This window comes from Ambystoma mexicanum, chromosome 4q, assembly GCF_040938575.1.
Source record: "Ambystoma mexicanum isolate Mex_15411 chromosome 4q, UKY_AmexF1_1, whole genome shotgun sequence".
In the NCBI taxonomy this organism is placed as follows: domain Eukaryota; kingdom Metazoa; phylum Chordata; class Amphibia; order Caudata; family Ambystomatidae; genus Ambystoma; species Ambystoma mexicanum.
This window is the reverse complement of record NC_090928.1, coordinates 920,615,675-920,630,495: the sequence shown is the minus strand read 5'-3', so window position 1 is coordinate 920,630,495 and position 14,821 is coordinate 920,615,675.

Sequence of the window (14,821 nt, the reverse complement as noted above, 5' to 3'; positions counted from 1 at the left end):
TGCCAGCCATAAACTGGCATACAATAGGGCATCCTAGTTTTCATTGCTGTTTCTGGAGGTAGATGCAATATACAGCATTAAATATATTGGGAGCTAATATAAAATGCCCCTCTCAGTAATATTGCTGGTCCATTACCAATCCAGTAATTCTCTATTGTCTGCACTTCATCCTTAGGGGGGTTGTTGGTGTGCAGGGATTCCAGGACCACAGTAACTTTGATAGTTAATTCTTTAAGTGTTCCAAGGGGAGGACATTTCTTGATAAAGGTGTGGTATGTTTGGTGTTTTCTTTATCAGTATCCTTAAAATATTATTTTATTAAATTAAAATAATTGTGTTTAGTTTACAAAATGAAACTTTTACAATCATATCATGAACTTTTACAATCATATCATAAAACCAATTATATAATTTTACACTTGCAAAAACAAATAAATCAAATTCAGTTACATCCTGAGGGAAGATACAGTTTTCCCATCCATGTTTCATCAAGTGACATTCTAGGAATTTCCAACACAATAAAGGAGTGAAAAACAGATATACATCGATCTCATTTCAATGACACTGATCTAATATCCAATTTTCAGACATAAATGCATGATAGTGTAGCTTAGATATCATCAATAATCAAAACATATACTTCTCTGCATCACATAAAAAGGCATCGCATGTATAATGGTCAATTACTTATAAAACAAAGACATCACATATAATAAGACCACATTCAAAATTTCAAGATCATCAGGTAAAAGGCACCATATCAGATACATTACGTATATGTTTGAAACAAAATACTACTCTAAGCACCCAAATGATTCACACTGTGTGAAGCTTTATCAATTTTTGATAAGAATCTTGTTAATGCTACTACAAAGCGGATGCTGCCCCCCCCCCGCATAAATCTATCGCAAAACATCTTCTGGGCGTAGTCAAAGGCCAATGGATAATAAATGCCTAGAGATAGATATCTATCGAGTTCAAAGAATGGGCAATACACAACCAGGTGTTTTAGGATTTCCAGCTGGTTGGTGTTTTTACAAAAGCGACATGTCGTTGCTTAAATCTCAAATAAGCTGTGGGTGCTTTAGGGCATGTCAATTTGATAATATAAGGTGACCGCAACTGTTACTCACCGGACGGGAAGTATACCAAATCGGTGGCCGGAAGGCACAGGACTGAACTATTGAGTGAAGAGCTAGGTCGGGGCCTCCAACCTAGCCTCCTCTCTGTCAGGGCACAAGACCTTTTTTAACGATATGACTCTCTGCTGGTTAGGACCAGGCAGAGAGACTGATCGCTCAAAAGGGCGGGGAGGACACGCCGCCAAGAACCCAGCTGTAAAGGAAAAACAAGAGGTGAGCAATTGGGAATAAAGAAAGATCCCTTTCCCTCGATACTTCTTTCTGGTAGTACCTGAACTATGCCCTCCCCTTGTTTCAAGGCAACCAGAACCACCTACAAGTAAGAGAGGAGAATGTAACCTATCCTGACTATAGTAGTCAATTAGCTAAGGAGAATGGATAATCATACAAAAGAAAACCCTTACCACTGAGGTGCTGTTGAATCTGTAATGTCCAAAGAGTTCATGAAAACGGAAGTGCAAAATAACAAATGAGTAGGTTAGTTAGGGAAACTGAACCCGGGCAGAACGAGGGCCGCACTAGAGTCGGGTAGGTGCACTATCCGCAAAGCGTCCCTGTGCACTACTGAAGAATGTCCAATGGAAGTCTGATTGTGGAAAGAGGATGGTAACAGCAACAATAAAGAACACAATTGAGGTGGAGTGTTGCAGGTGATATAGTTCAGTGGCAAGGTACAATGAGTACAGGAGATGTGCTTGTTAGCAAGTGGTGAAAAGAAGAGTCTTACCGATGCCGTGATCACAAGGTTCCAAAAGCGGCAGGCAAAAGCAGTCCGTGAATGAGGAAACAGGTCTGGTACACGGGTAGGTAGTTTTCCGAAAGCCGCAGGCAAAAGCAGTCCATGAAAGAAGAAACAGGTCTGGTACACGGGTAAGTAGTTTTCCAAAAGCGGCAGGCAAAAGCAGTCCCTGAAAGAAGAAACAGGTCTGGTACACGGGTAAGTAGTTTTCCAAAAGCGGCAGGCAAAAGCAGTCCGTGAAAGAGGAAACAGGTCTGGTAAACGGGTAATTAAAGTGGGATTGAAGACGGAACTTCCAAATACCGGGATGCAACTTTAATCAGAAGCAGCGGTTCTCCCTGTCCGAGGTTTAAATCGGGAAGGAGAAGGTGGAACCGGACGAAACTGAGGTTTAAGCATCATCGCCTCTGAGCTGACAGCGGGAGGCAGAAAGCTGGGAATTGTAGTCCAAACTTGCGGCAGAGTGCTGCAGAGTGAGCCGAAGCCACTATTTTCCAGGGCAGTTGCCAGTGGGCGTAGAATGGGTTTGCAATATGACGCATACCCTTACGGAGGGCAATAACCTTCCTGCGGGCCTGCCGAGGCATAACAGCAACAGCCTCTTTCTAGAAAATTGGGCATACTCAGAATAAGACTTATATGAGTGATTTCTGTCAATCGTCATTGCCCAATCAAAAAGATATAATTTACTTTTAACATTTGGTAGTCCCAATATTAGATAATCTTTTGAGGAATCAATGTTTACCAAAATTTGATTCATATGGACGATGAATGTCACCACAGGGGGTAAATTGGCATCTTTCATCATCTCGTTGAGATCTTCGAAGAGCGAATTACACTATGCTCTAGAAGAAACCCATGGTCAAAAATTTGGACCATAATAGTTTGCAAATTACAGTATCGAAGGCACAGGATAAGTCCAATGACACAAGATAAATCGGACCAGAATCAATTATTTTAGATTTTGCATGAATCAGTGCCATCAAAAAAGCATTTAATGAGGTTCCCATATTCTTCTTGAAACCCACTTGCTGCCTATAATATATCTTGTGCTTAGATATGAAGGAATACAGGTGTTTCAGCAAAAGGCTAGCAAACACCTTTGCTGCCGTATCCATCAAAGCAATAGGCCTAAAGTTTGCTGGATCTTGAGGAGCTCCTTTTTTGAAGATGGGAATAATGATGGCATTCAACCAAGAGTCCAGAATCCTATTGGAACACATGATGTTGTCAAATTTGGTGTATAATATTGCAGCCCAAAAATGGGGATCTGACTTATAAATGCATGACGGAATGCCGTCGGGGCCCGTGGCTTTTGAGAATTTTAACTGCTCCTCTAAAGAAAATGACAATTTATCAGGTCAGTTTGTATAAAATCCCTGACTCACATTTCAGAAAACATTGTGGGAGATTAACCTTTGAACAGATATACTGTTCCCAGCATTTGGAGGAGATAGAAGCCACTAGATCACATTGCTTGGTTTGATATTTTCCATTAAGAATGGACCAAATGGTACGAGTATCATGTTTGACAAGAAGGGACATCATCCGTTGGTTCGCCTGATGATGGAGTTGATGTTTGACAACCTTCATTGTGTTCCTATACAATTTCCAGATGCTAGCTTTAGCAGCGACATAAGCAAGATAATCCATGTTACTATTCTGTCTTTTTCTAAGAAATCGTTTTTTTTCTCTTTTGAGGGAGGCAATGGTCGGATTAGATGGAGACACGCTAGCTATCAATGCAACCTGAGAGTTAAAACTTTACTTTAGAATGTGTTCATGAATGATGTGGATATTCCAAGCCTCCCTTAATACTGCATGATGGGACCTAAGTTGGTCAGTATGCACTCTCCACACATCTCTATTGACCAAATAGGTCAGTTCTCTGCATAAACCAGGATTCCACTTCACCAAAGTCAAAATACGGTCACTTTGTACTAAGGATAAAGTGGAAATAGATGGCAGAGATTTGCTCATGTGAGATACTTGTAACCTAATCGGTGCGTGATCACTAAACGAACAATCCAAGATGCTAACCAGTGAAGATAAATCAAGCATACCAATAGATACAAAAAAATAATCAATAAATGAAGCGGCAAGCCCTCTTGACTAAGTTCCTATACGTTGGCTTAATGCAAAATTCTTCACATGCATATTCCATTGTAACAGATAATCAATCCAACATTGGCCCCTTGCTATCAGTTGCGAACGATGAGAAAGACCAATAGTTCCATCATAACTAGGAATTGCAAACTGACACACAGAGTTCAAATCACCACCAAGAATTATATGAAGATCTGGGTTGTCAATTAAAGCATCTTCAAAAATCACATCAAGAAGGTCAAAGCAATCATCCAACTGACAATTCGCTGGATTATAGTATGTACATATTAATAGAAATGCATCAGAGAGAACATCAGAAAAAGTGCATTCAACTGCAATGATTTGGTTTGATGAAAAAATCACATGAGAAGTGTGATTAAAAGCATTATTGATTAAAATTGCAATCCCTCCTGATGGTCTACCAAAAAGACCTTTAACAGCGGGGGCATGGTAGGTGGTAAACATTCTGTCACATACAAGCTGTTTTGCACATTAGCTACAGCATCCCCCATGTTTGGGTAGACTTAGTTGTCATGATAGGCACCCCAGTCGTGCCCAATTCCATCCTTTGTCCAAAACTAACCTGTCCTAACCTGTCACTATTTAGAACAACTAAAGTATGTGAGAATGACTCCCTACAATAGTGTATCTTCAGATAGTTCTTAGTGACTATTGTAATCAAACTATTCAGTTCAAATATTGGATTCTTCAAAGGTCTCAACTGTCTCTTTCATTCGCTTATTCCTTCTTCCCTTCATGTTCTTTTCTTCTTCTCCTATACTTGGGACTATCCCTTCTCTTCCACGGGATTACTCTTTTTCTCTCTTTTCGTTTCTTCTTCAGGTTTTCTCTTTGCTTAATGTCCAACATTAATCTTGCCTTGGTCGAGTCTGAGGACTAAAATAATGGTTCTCTTGTCTTTCAATTAATCCCAATGTTATATCTCGACTGGGATGAGTATGAGAGTTCCAGTAGTGAGTCTCACTCTGCTCATACATAGTTGACCATATGTCTTGACTGGGATGAGTATCAGTGTTCTAGTAGTAATTCTCCCTCTTTTCATATACACTTGGTACTTTGACTTGACTGGGACAAGTATGCGTGTTCCAGTAATGAGTCTCACTCTTTTCATATATACTTGGCTCTTTGTCTTGAAGGGACGAATATGAGCATTCCAGTAACAATTCTCACTCTTTTCATCTCTACTTGGCACTTTGTCGTGACTGAGACAAGTATGAGTGTTCCCCTAATGATTCTCTTCGGTCCCCTCCCGAGTCTCACGCTTTCCCCATTAGCAGGATTACTCAGGGATAATGTCACTGGGTTCTCTGACAGGTTGGGACCTTCTCCTTCGAGTGTCAGGTCAGCCTCTTCCTCCTTCATTCCTCTGTCAGTCGGCTCGCTCCGTGACCCTTTTAGGAAAGTGGTGTTGGTGTTGTTTATAGACCTCCAGGTCCACCTAGGATACGGTCACACCACCACGCTTCAGACGTTCAGGCTCGGGATGCGTTGCCTCTTGCTCGACTTCTCGCGTCTCTTCTCTCTTGTAACAACCCATGGCAGAAAGGGTACCTAGACTTCTCTCTCCCTTCCAATGGCACGCTTCCAGGTTTTGTTCAGCGTTCCTCTCCCAGTGGATTCAAAACTCGCAGGCTCTGTGTCCTAGATGGTCTCCGCCTCCAAACATTATGACGCTGCCGTGGGACTGCCCCAGCATAGTGTCAAAGTCCTTCTTCTTTGTTTGCATTACAGTCTGTATTGTACCAGTGATCTTCGTTTCAGTACCATCCAAGTGTTTCTTCATAGTTATAGACAGAGGGTTTTCTTTACAGAAACAAACTCTAGCTTGTGCCTCATACTTTTTTCCATAAGATGTTTTTGAAGATTGCCTGGTATTATAGGGTTTAGGAAGTTCCGCATCAGAATAGGAGTCTTTGTGCCTAGAAGGGGAGTCTCTCCCGGTGAGGTCCTGCTATCCTCTACCCCTAAGGAGGGTATTGCGTAGTGGGCTCACCTCCCTAGCCTCACAGTGAAAGGCTCCCCCCTGGGGAGAAGTGACAGAATCCTGCAATTCGTCACAGCTGTTTCAACTACTTCAATGGAATCTATCTCTGTCTTCCCAAAAACCAAGCCTGTAGACTCCAGCTTGCCCAAAATGCAGCAACCAGCTTATTTTCAGACTACAATAATAGGATCACATGTATCCAGTAATCAGAATCACCTACTGGTTTACCATACTACAGATGCATAAGGTCAAAGTTTTATGCATCATCCATACTATAGCAAAGGCCCTTGTTTCATGTTCAGAAATTAAAACGAGCATTGGCAAAGCCAAAAACAATGGTTTGGTATATGTATAGAATAACTTGTTTGAAAAACCCTACAGGACAAACAAGCATTGCCAAAGCACATTGTTTTGGTGTTTTTGGGTAATTATTGTATTTTTAAATGTAGAGACATAAAGAACTGGCCCAGCTCAAAGAACATCAAAGCTAAGGGGCTGGGTAACCATGCAACTATTATGCACTGTTACGTTGCTGTTCTATGCAACATGCACAGCCTGCTACTGAGGACCATAAAGTGGTTTTGGTCTCTGGCATGACATCATGAAGTACTGAGCAGTTACTGTATGCAAATGTAATGTAATTTTGGGAAAAGATCGAAAATAGCATTGTCCCTGCAATTACTTTCTGAATTAACAGAATTGATCGTCTTTCCCATCACATTATGATAAGATAATGATGAAGAGACCTTCTACACTCTGTCAAGAGGTCTTATTTGACACCAGATTTATGTGGTTTGTGAAAAGTAAAAGCCATAATGATGTAGTCTGGTAGGTAATGCAGGCGAGATAGACAGTGTCTTCTCCCCTGCCCAAACCAATTGCACCCAGGCTCACAATGCCCTTACATTTTGACATGATGCATGTGCCCGGACCACTCAGGTGGAGTTCTACTTTATGACCAACTGACCGTACTCAACATGGTAGTTGTCTGTGCACAGTGCTACAAACGATAGCTCTCAGAGATGGCTTGCAAATAGGGATATGTGCAGAGTAGCATCCACAGCCACCTGCCCCCACATGATGCAGTTGCTGAGCAGATGGACATGACAGCTGCAATATAGGGTGACCTGGTTGTGAGATTTTTTTATTTGAGCTGGAATTGGTGCTGGGCTCGGCATTTACCTGTGAATCGGGTGCATGAAAGTATCAGACTGTAACTGACATGCAAGTGTCCTCAGATTTGTGTCATGCATACCTTATGCCAAAAGCCACCCCAGCCTCTGTGCGGATGTAGGTCAACTGCCAATCAAGTGGCCAGAGCACTGTGGCGGCAACATCAGACATGGCACTAACCCATTTGGAAACACGTGATGACTCAATGAGGGACATAGTTCCCAAACGCTTTCATAACAAGTTCCTTATCGCCCTGTGCTGATGCACCAACTGATACAGCATACCATGCTATACCCGGTACCAATCACGCATAGCACCACCTGTTTCATAAATAGGGTGCAACCCTATCCCTGTGGATTTACCGACCACATAATAAATAAGCTGAACAACATTGATCGGCGCGGCGTCTGTGTAGTCCGGCCAAAAAGGCAGTTCACTGAATATAAATTTGATGCAATTGCGCAGCAATATAGATTTCTGGGTACTTACCCGCTTGTTCTGATATTCATCCTAAACACAAGTAATGGAGTGGATTGACGCCGACCTTCACCTTCTGCGACCTAGTATTAGTTTTACATCAGTTGACTAGTCATTGTACATGTCGCATTTGTCAACAGAGATAGAGGTACACACTCCAACCTCTATAGTAAAAACCTGTGACAAAGACTCTCTTTCGTACAAATGCGCCACACTAGTTCAATAATATCTCCAGAGTCGAGATTTATTAGTAAGTGCCCTTCATGGTAACACGTGTTTCGGCATCATTAGATAGTGCCTTCTCAAACCAGGGCTGTTGACATGGTGCAACTTGATAATATCTTTCCATCTGTTCTAGAATGTGTTAACCGGGATAAATCCCGTATCGTTTGGACAGTTTCAGGATTTTCCATGTGCGCCCACAGAATCATTGAGAATGGCGGAGGCACTGAATCAAATGTTGTTTCCATTAAGTGGCTACCCTGAGGTGACAAATGAGCGGACAAGCAAGGCAATCCAAAGACTTTGGTTGCAACACTGAAGGCACCGTCTTCTGTTGCTGTATGCAGGGGATTTGTCCCTAAGTGCAACATCATAAAATCATTCACCCAAAGTGTTTTCTGTTCACAGTCTCGATTCCTCCTGCTGTATTCCGAGCTGTAGCCCTAAGGAGGGAACAGGGCTACTAGGTTGGCTGGTGGAACGTGCCCTGTCAGTGCCCTCCTCTGTGTGCTCAATAGTTGCCAAAGGGTCAAAAAGGGCTGAACGCATGCTAATAAGTCCCCCAGAAGGCAAATGGGGATTTGCAATATGCCCAGGTATTTACACAATTTGCCCGGTATAACCATCAAAAAACTCGGTACACCATTTGGTATTTATTACAATCATAGACCAGGTATTCATAAGTTATCGGAGGTGTTGCGACCATTTGCTAAATATTGCCATCAAATGCACATAGAATATTTAGCAGGCATTGTCACCATAGGACCCGACCTCCTGATGAAAGCCTGACAAACGCCTTCTTGCCTTGCCCAAGACAGGCAAAAACTCTCAGCAGGCCACTGAGCACAGTACCTAGACATGGTTGGGAGAGATTTGTGGAGACTCTCAACCTGCCAACCAGCATACCAAGGAAGGTGAAATGGATACCTGCAGCCCTCAAATCTCAGGTAGTGCTTTCTCTGAACCAAACGCTCTTGCCTCCCATAACCCTTAGCATGCATGTTATGGTAATGAGTGGAATTTTCCAGGCCGCATCTTTCCATCATCTACCAACCTGCAGATGTTAGTTTTGGTGCACATGGGATACAATGTATCTATTTTAGACAGAGATAAAGAGAGAGCTAGGCCGAGAGAGAAAGTGAGAGAAAGAGGGAGAGAGAGAGAGAGAGAGAGAGAGAGAGAGAGAGAGAGAGAGAGAGAGAGAGAGAGAGAGAGAGAGAGAGAGAGATTGATAGTGTCAATGTGAGGCTGTGAAATATCACCTGTCTGCAAGAGGCCAGTGGTAGGAGTCCAAGGTTGCAGTTTGTTTTGCCTTAAAAGCCTACTCAATCCTTCCCCTGATTGACTCCTCTCTAAAATATCCTAACACCTTACACTGTATGCACAACATCCTCACAAATGTCTGCCACAACCCTAGCATGAGCAAATCAACACTAACCGAACCATGACTAAGATTTCCTCTTTCCCCTTTCACAATCTCATACATCAGCGGTAAAGCTCACCCAAAGTGCTGTAGTCTATCAGATCCTGGGTTCGTCCCTATGGATAACATACTCCCAGGTTTCCCCCACCAAACCCTTAGAAAGCAGAGCGTCACAGAGGAACTGTGTACTTTCGACCTCCACCTATCAACTCCACAGGTTTTGAATCTGCATCTCCAACTGTTCAACTAATGACACCCCACTGTCCTTTTCTTACAGAGCCAGAGTTAGAAAGGCCACCAATACTGGGTAAAGGTTGATACAAGATCACTTACATTCCACTACCTTACATATGCCAAGTTCTTTGACATGTATTAGTTACTGTCATTATATGTATTTGAATGTACACCATTTAGCAGGTAGAACTATTACATGATAAGAAATCACTTTCTTTAACAGGTGCTCCATCAAAATGCTAAATCTCCAGCGAGACAACGCGGACAGGTGGCAAAGGGAGAGAGAAGGGACTGCGCTTGCCTCTTCATGCAGGGATCTGCTCCTGCCCCAGATGCCTCGTTTTGCAAAATGTGGGCTCGCCTACATTTATATATTTATCAACACTGAGAATGCATGGACTGCAGACTATGGTTTGCTGAATGCAATTGCGGCTATCAAAAACATATAGGGAGTGTAGGATATACTCTATGAGTGTCCGAAGTGTGAAATAAAGAAAAATGAAAAATAATCACTATCCGCAAGCTGAATGCTTACATTTCAAAAAGAAGAATAGACAACCGCGCTATCAACAACAACTTTGCTAATCTATTTAAGGCCTGAAATAGTTAATGTAAAAATAACAGAAAACTGAAAATAAGCCATGTCAATTATTGCACACCATTAAACTAATCTTTTACCACCCGCTGGCCGACTATAAGATCATTTGCCAGAAAAGACTGTATGAAGGTCACAAGTTACATTCATTTAGGAAAAGGTTTAAAATAGGAGATGGAGAAAAGATGAGCAATAGGACCAACTGTTCTAGGATTCTGTCTCTTCTCGCCCTTCACTGGACACATTGAGTGCTTGGGCTCCTTCTACACAGGTTTTTCCACGGTGCTGAAAAACCCGTTCTTCCTTGTAGGATTGACAGATGATGCCGATTAGTGAATCTGGGTAAAATGTAAGGTTTGCTGAAGTATTCAGCAGCAACAGGCAAAATAAAACATAAATGGGGTTTCTTCACCCTTCGGAGTTCAGCAGTCCTACTTCTGGGGATCCATTCTGTATAGGGGCATCTGTGATCTCTTCTGTTACTCCTAATAGGCTCAGCACTCATCTGGGTTCTGCGCCTGCATTAACACGACCTGTAGGGCAAAAGGTGCAACATTGTAGCAGGGATTTCTTCCCCTTTTATAGTCCCACCCTTCTGTTGCAGTCAATCAGCCTCCTCCTTACTCGCAGCCACCAATCCCTTTGCTTCAGAGCAGGCTCCTCCCCCTGCTATGGCCATCGTTCTGCCCTCGTGTATCCCCCTGCCGCTGTGTATTGTAATGGATTTCCGCGCCCCCGGCTCAGGTTTTCACCGGCACTCTGCTGTATTAAATAAGGATCCTCTCCATTATCCATTTCCCGGCGTTGGCCGATTCCTGTGTGGGCCTTTGTGGCATGTCCCTGATAATAGCCCCAGTTGTGAGCCATTGCAGTGTCCCTATGTGGCCCCAGTCGTCGTTGTTGCCCTGGAGCCAGTGTTCTAAATGCTCCTGCAGTGGCCACATCTGAGTCCCCGTGTCCCGCTGAGACCCCTGCCATAGTCTTGGTTCTCGTCTCCGCTGCTATACCAGTGGGCGCGGGACTGGCTGGGAAAGCAGGAGTGGCTGAGCCCCCACATATCCCCACACCATCTCTAGGTCAGTCGGGCACTGGATCGAGACAGAAAGTCTGGCACCACTTGGAACCGAAGAGGGCCGATGAATAGTGACAAAATCAAAGGAATTCAGGGGCAGGAACCAGCGCAGCACTCTGTGGTTTCAGTACTTGGCTCTGGCTAGCCACTGTAGTGGAGCAATATCTGTGAACAGGGCAAACATCCACCCTAGCAGGTAATACCAGAAAACCCCTATTGCCCATTTAATGGCCAAACATTCCTTTTTGATCGTGGAGTAAGGGCCTTCATGTGGAAGTAGCTTCTGGCCTACAAAGCAAATGGGGTAAAGTCTGCCGTCTTCTTCCTGTGATAGAACAGCCCCCAGGCCACCTCCTGAGGCATCCGTCTTGAGAAAGATGGGGCGGTTGAAGTCCGGACAGCATAACACAGAGTTTGTGGAAACGGCTTCCTTCAACTTGTTAAACGAAGATTGAGCCCTGGAATTGGTGGATACAAACCCTGAGCTTTTCCCCCCTTAGAGTGTCTGTCAAAGGGGCCGCAATGGCTGCAAACTGAGGTATGAATCCTCGGTAGTACCCTACGAACCCAAGGAATGCCCTGATCTCCTTCTTGTTTTTAGACAGGGGTATTCTCTCAATAGCCTCAATATTGCTGGCTTGTGTTCAGCTCAGCCCCCCCCACCAATGGAGTACCCTAAGTACTTTTTTTCAGTGGCTCCCAGGACAGTTTTCTTGGGGTTTATGTGTAACAGAGCTGTTACGACTTTCTCCAGATGCTTGAGATGATCTTCCTAGGACTCACTTAATGTCACTATATCGTTCAAGTAAGCTGCAGTGTGGTTTTCATGAGGTCTCTACACTACGTCCATCAACCTCTGGTATGTTTCTGGAGCCTCATGTAAACCAAATGGTAAAACATTGAACTGATACAGCCCTTGGGTACTGGCAAAGGATATTTTATTCTTGTCCTAGGGCTTCAATATAATTTGCCAGTGCCCTTTTGTAAGGTTGATTGTACTCAGGAAACATGAAGATCCTAGTTTTTCAACGAGTTGTCCACTCTACGCATGGGGTATGCTTCATAATTTGGAAGTCGATACAAAATCTAGTGGAGCCATCTAGTTTGGGTACCAGAACTATGGGAGAACACCATGGGCTGACTGAGGGCTCTATGATATCCATCTGCAACATTTCTTTTTATTTTTTATTTTTTAGCATCAATTAGTTTTCAAGAAAACTTTAAATGCATATGGTGTAATTAATATTAGAAAAAAAAAAATGAAGAACCGAACTAAAAGTTACACAACTATATAGGGAGGAAAATTTGAAAACAAGAAAGACTATATATCTAAATTTAGGAAAATGTCTCTCACAAAATTCAACAATGCCAAAGTCAAGTATACTTTTCCTCCCCATCTTAAAATGGATCACCTCTCATGCGGAAGTTTGGACTCAAAGTTCTCAAAATGTTTTCCCAACCATTTTTCTCTGGAGGCTGAGAGTGGAACACAACTCGTTACCAAATGCTGTAGAGTTTCTACCTCCAAGCCACAGCATCGACACATCGTTGTCCCCTCTTCCCTTTTTTTGGACCTTCTCCCCAGCACCTCCCTTGTAGGCAATAGGTTCAAACGAAATCTCAAAAAGAGCTGCCTTTCTGAGTAGGACGGAAATTTGTCGAGATATGGGAGCAGTGTGCCTCTGCTGTAGTATTCGTCACGTCCCAAGGTTATGGATGGGAATAACCTGAGCCTGTCCTGGGTGACGATCCAGTCCCAATCCAACAGTTTGTTCTTTACCCTGGACGGATTTTCCAGTAGCTTGTCTACATTTTGGGCGATGACATCCAAGATGCCTGTACATGTGTTGTGCCATGTATTGAGAGCTGGTGTCTGGCTACCTAACAGTGCTTCTTTTATAGCCAAAAACCCACTTCTTTCCGGAGGAACCAAGCATTTGCTGTGGAGGGTTAGTGATTTCCAAACCATAGCGATGTAAAGTGAAGTAAGCCCCAGTTCTTTCCTCACACATTCTATTGGAAGAGATGAGGGTAATCTCAATACCCTTTTCCAAAACTGACTTTCAAGCACACGCCAGACCTCTGGTGCAAGAAAGAAGTTGGCCGCAGCAGCATAGGTCAGAACTGGAGAAACGTTAAGGTTGTAAAAGTGAATGAGGGGATGAAGTGAGAAGGAACAGTAGCGTGACTTGATTAGAAATGCTTGTGATGCCAAATTTTTTACTTTACTTCTTAACCTAAGAACACCCGGACCATCTTGGATACTGTCGTTTAGTGTAATGCCAAGGTAAACCATTGACGAAACCACTGGAATGACTTCCCCCGTTAGGTACCACCTGAAGGTCTTAGCGGAGTTCATTGTTCCTAACCCCATGATTTTCGATTTTTTTGGGTTGATTCTCAGTCCGTTTTCCTGAACATAAAGTTCCAATGCTTTTAGCTGTCGCTGTAGACCTATCGTGGTCTGATCTAATAAAAGCAGGTCATCAGCAAACAACAGCCTACCCACAGGGGTCCCACCAATCTTTGGTGGGAAGCTTCTTACTGCCCCAAATGCTTCAAACATATCTGATATAAATAGGTAGAAAACAGCTGGTGCCAAACGACACCCCTGCTTCAGCCCATTTTCAGAGACAACTTTGTTGGATAGAGTCCCTTTTCTGTCTAGTCTAATTTGGAGGGTTGTTCCTGTATGGAGTGCCTCCAAGGGTTCTGTCAGATTGTTTGGGCAACCCCATTTCCTTAGTTTGTTCCACAGAAGGCCACGGTCAACAGAATCAAACGCCTGTTCAAAGTCTATGGACGCCATGTAAATGGTTTTGTAGTTTTTACCCTTGACCATACATTTTAGTGTGTTGATAATTAGTATGTTCAGGGATGTACCAATAATCTTGCGGAACCCCGACTGCGAGGGATCCTGGTGGTGTGACCACCAACTCCAAAGGTTCAGATTTTTCAGGGGCACTGCAGTGAATATTTTCCCTACGACGTCCAATAGGGCGATCGGTCTATAGTTCCCAGGAACAGACCTATCACCCTTCTTAAGGATCGGTACGATTATAGACCTGGTCCAGGAGTCAGGGATCCTTTTGAGTCTCATTATGTTTTTAAACAGGATTTCCATGAATTCAGCCCATTTCTCCGGATCTCTCTTAAGGATGTCATTTGTAAGACCATCCGGCCCAGCAGCACGGGATGAGTGTGACTTGTTGATAAGATCCACGATGTCCTGTTTGTGAAAATAGAGATCCCATGGTTCATCCGATGGTAAATATTTGTGGGGTCCGCTGGTGTTTCCTGCAGAGTAGAGATTCTGGTAGTGCTCCTCCCAGGCCTTTGGTGGAATCGGGTTGACAGTTTTTGGGTCGACAGGAGTACATATGTCGTTGATTAGTTGCCAGATACCAGAGATGTTTTTACCGGTGACTAGATTTAACATCTTCTCGCTGTCTTTTTGCATTATGAGGTATTTGTGTTGAGTGAGCCAATTTCTGTAGCTGTTCTTGGTTTCTTTGTACAGAACTAGGTCACCATGCGTGTTGGATTTTTTGAATTGCCTCCTGGCCCTCTAAATGGCCTTTTTTTTGGCTGCGATTTGATGGTCATAGGCGTGCCTATAGGTCGAGGGGCCAC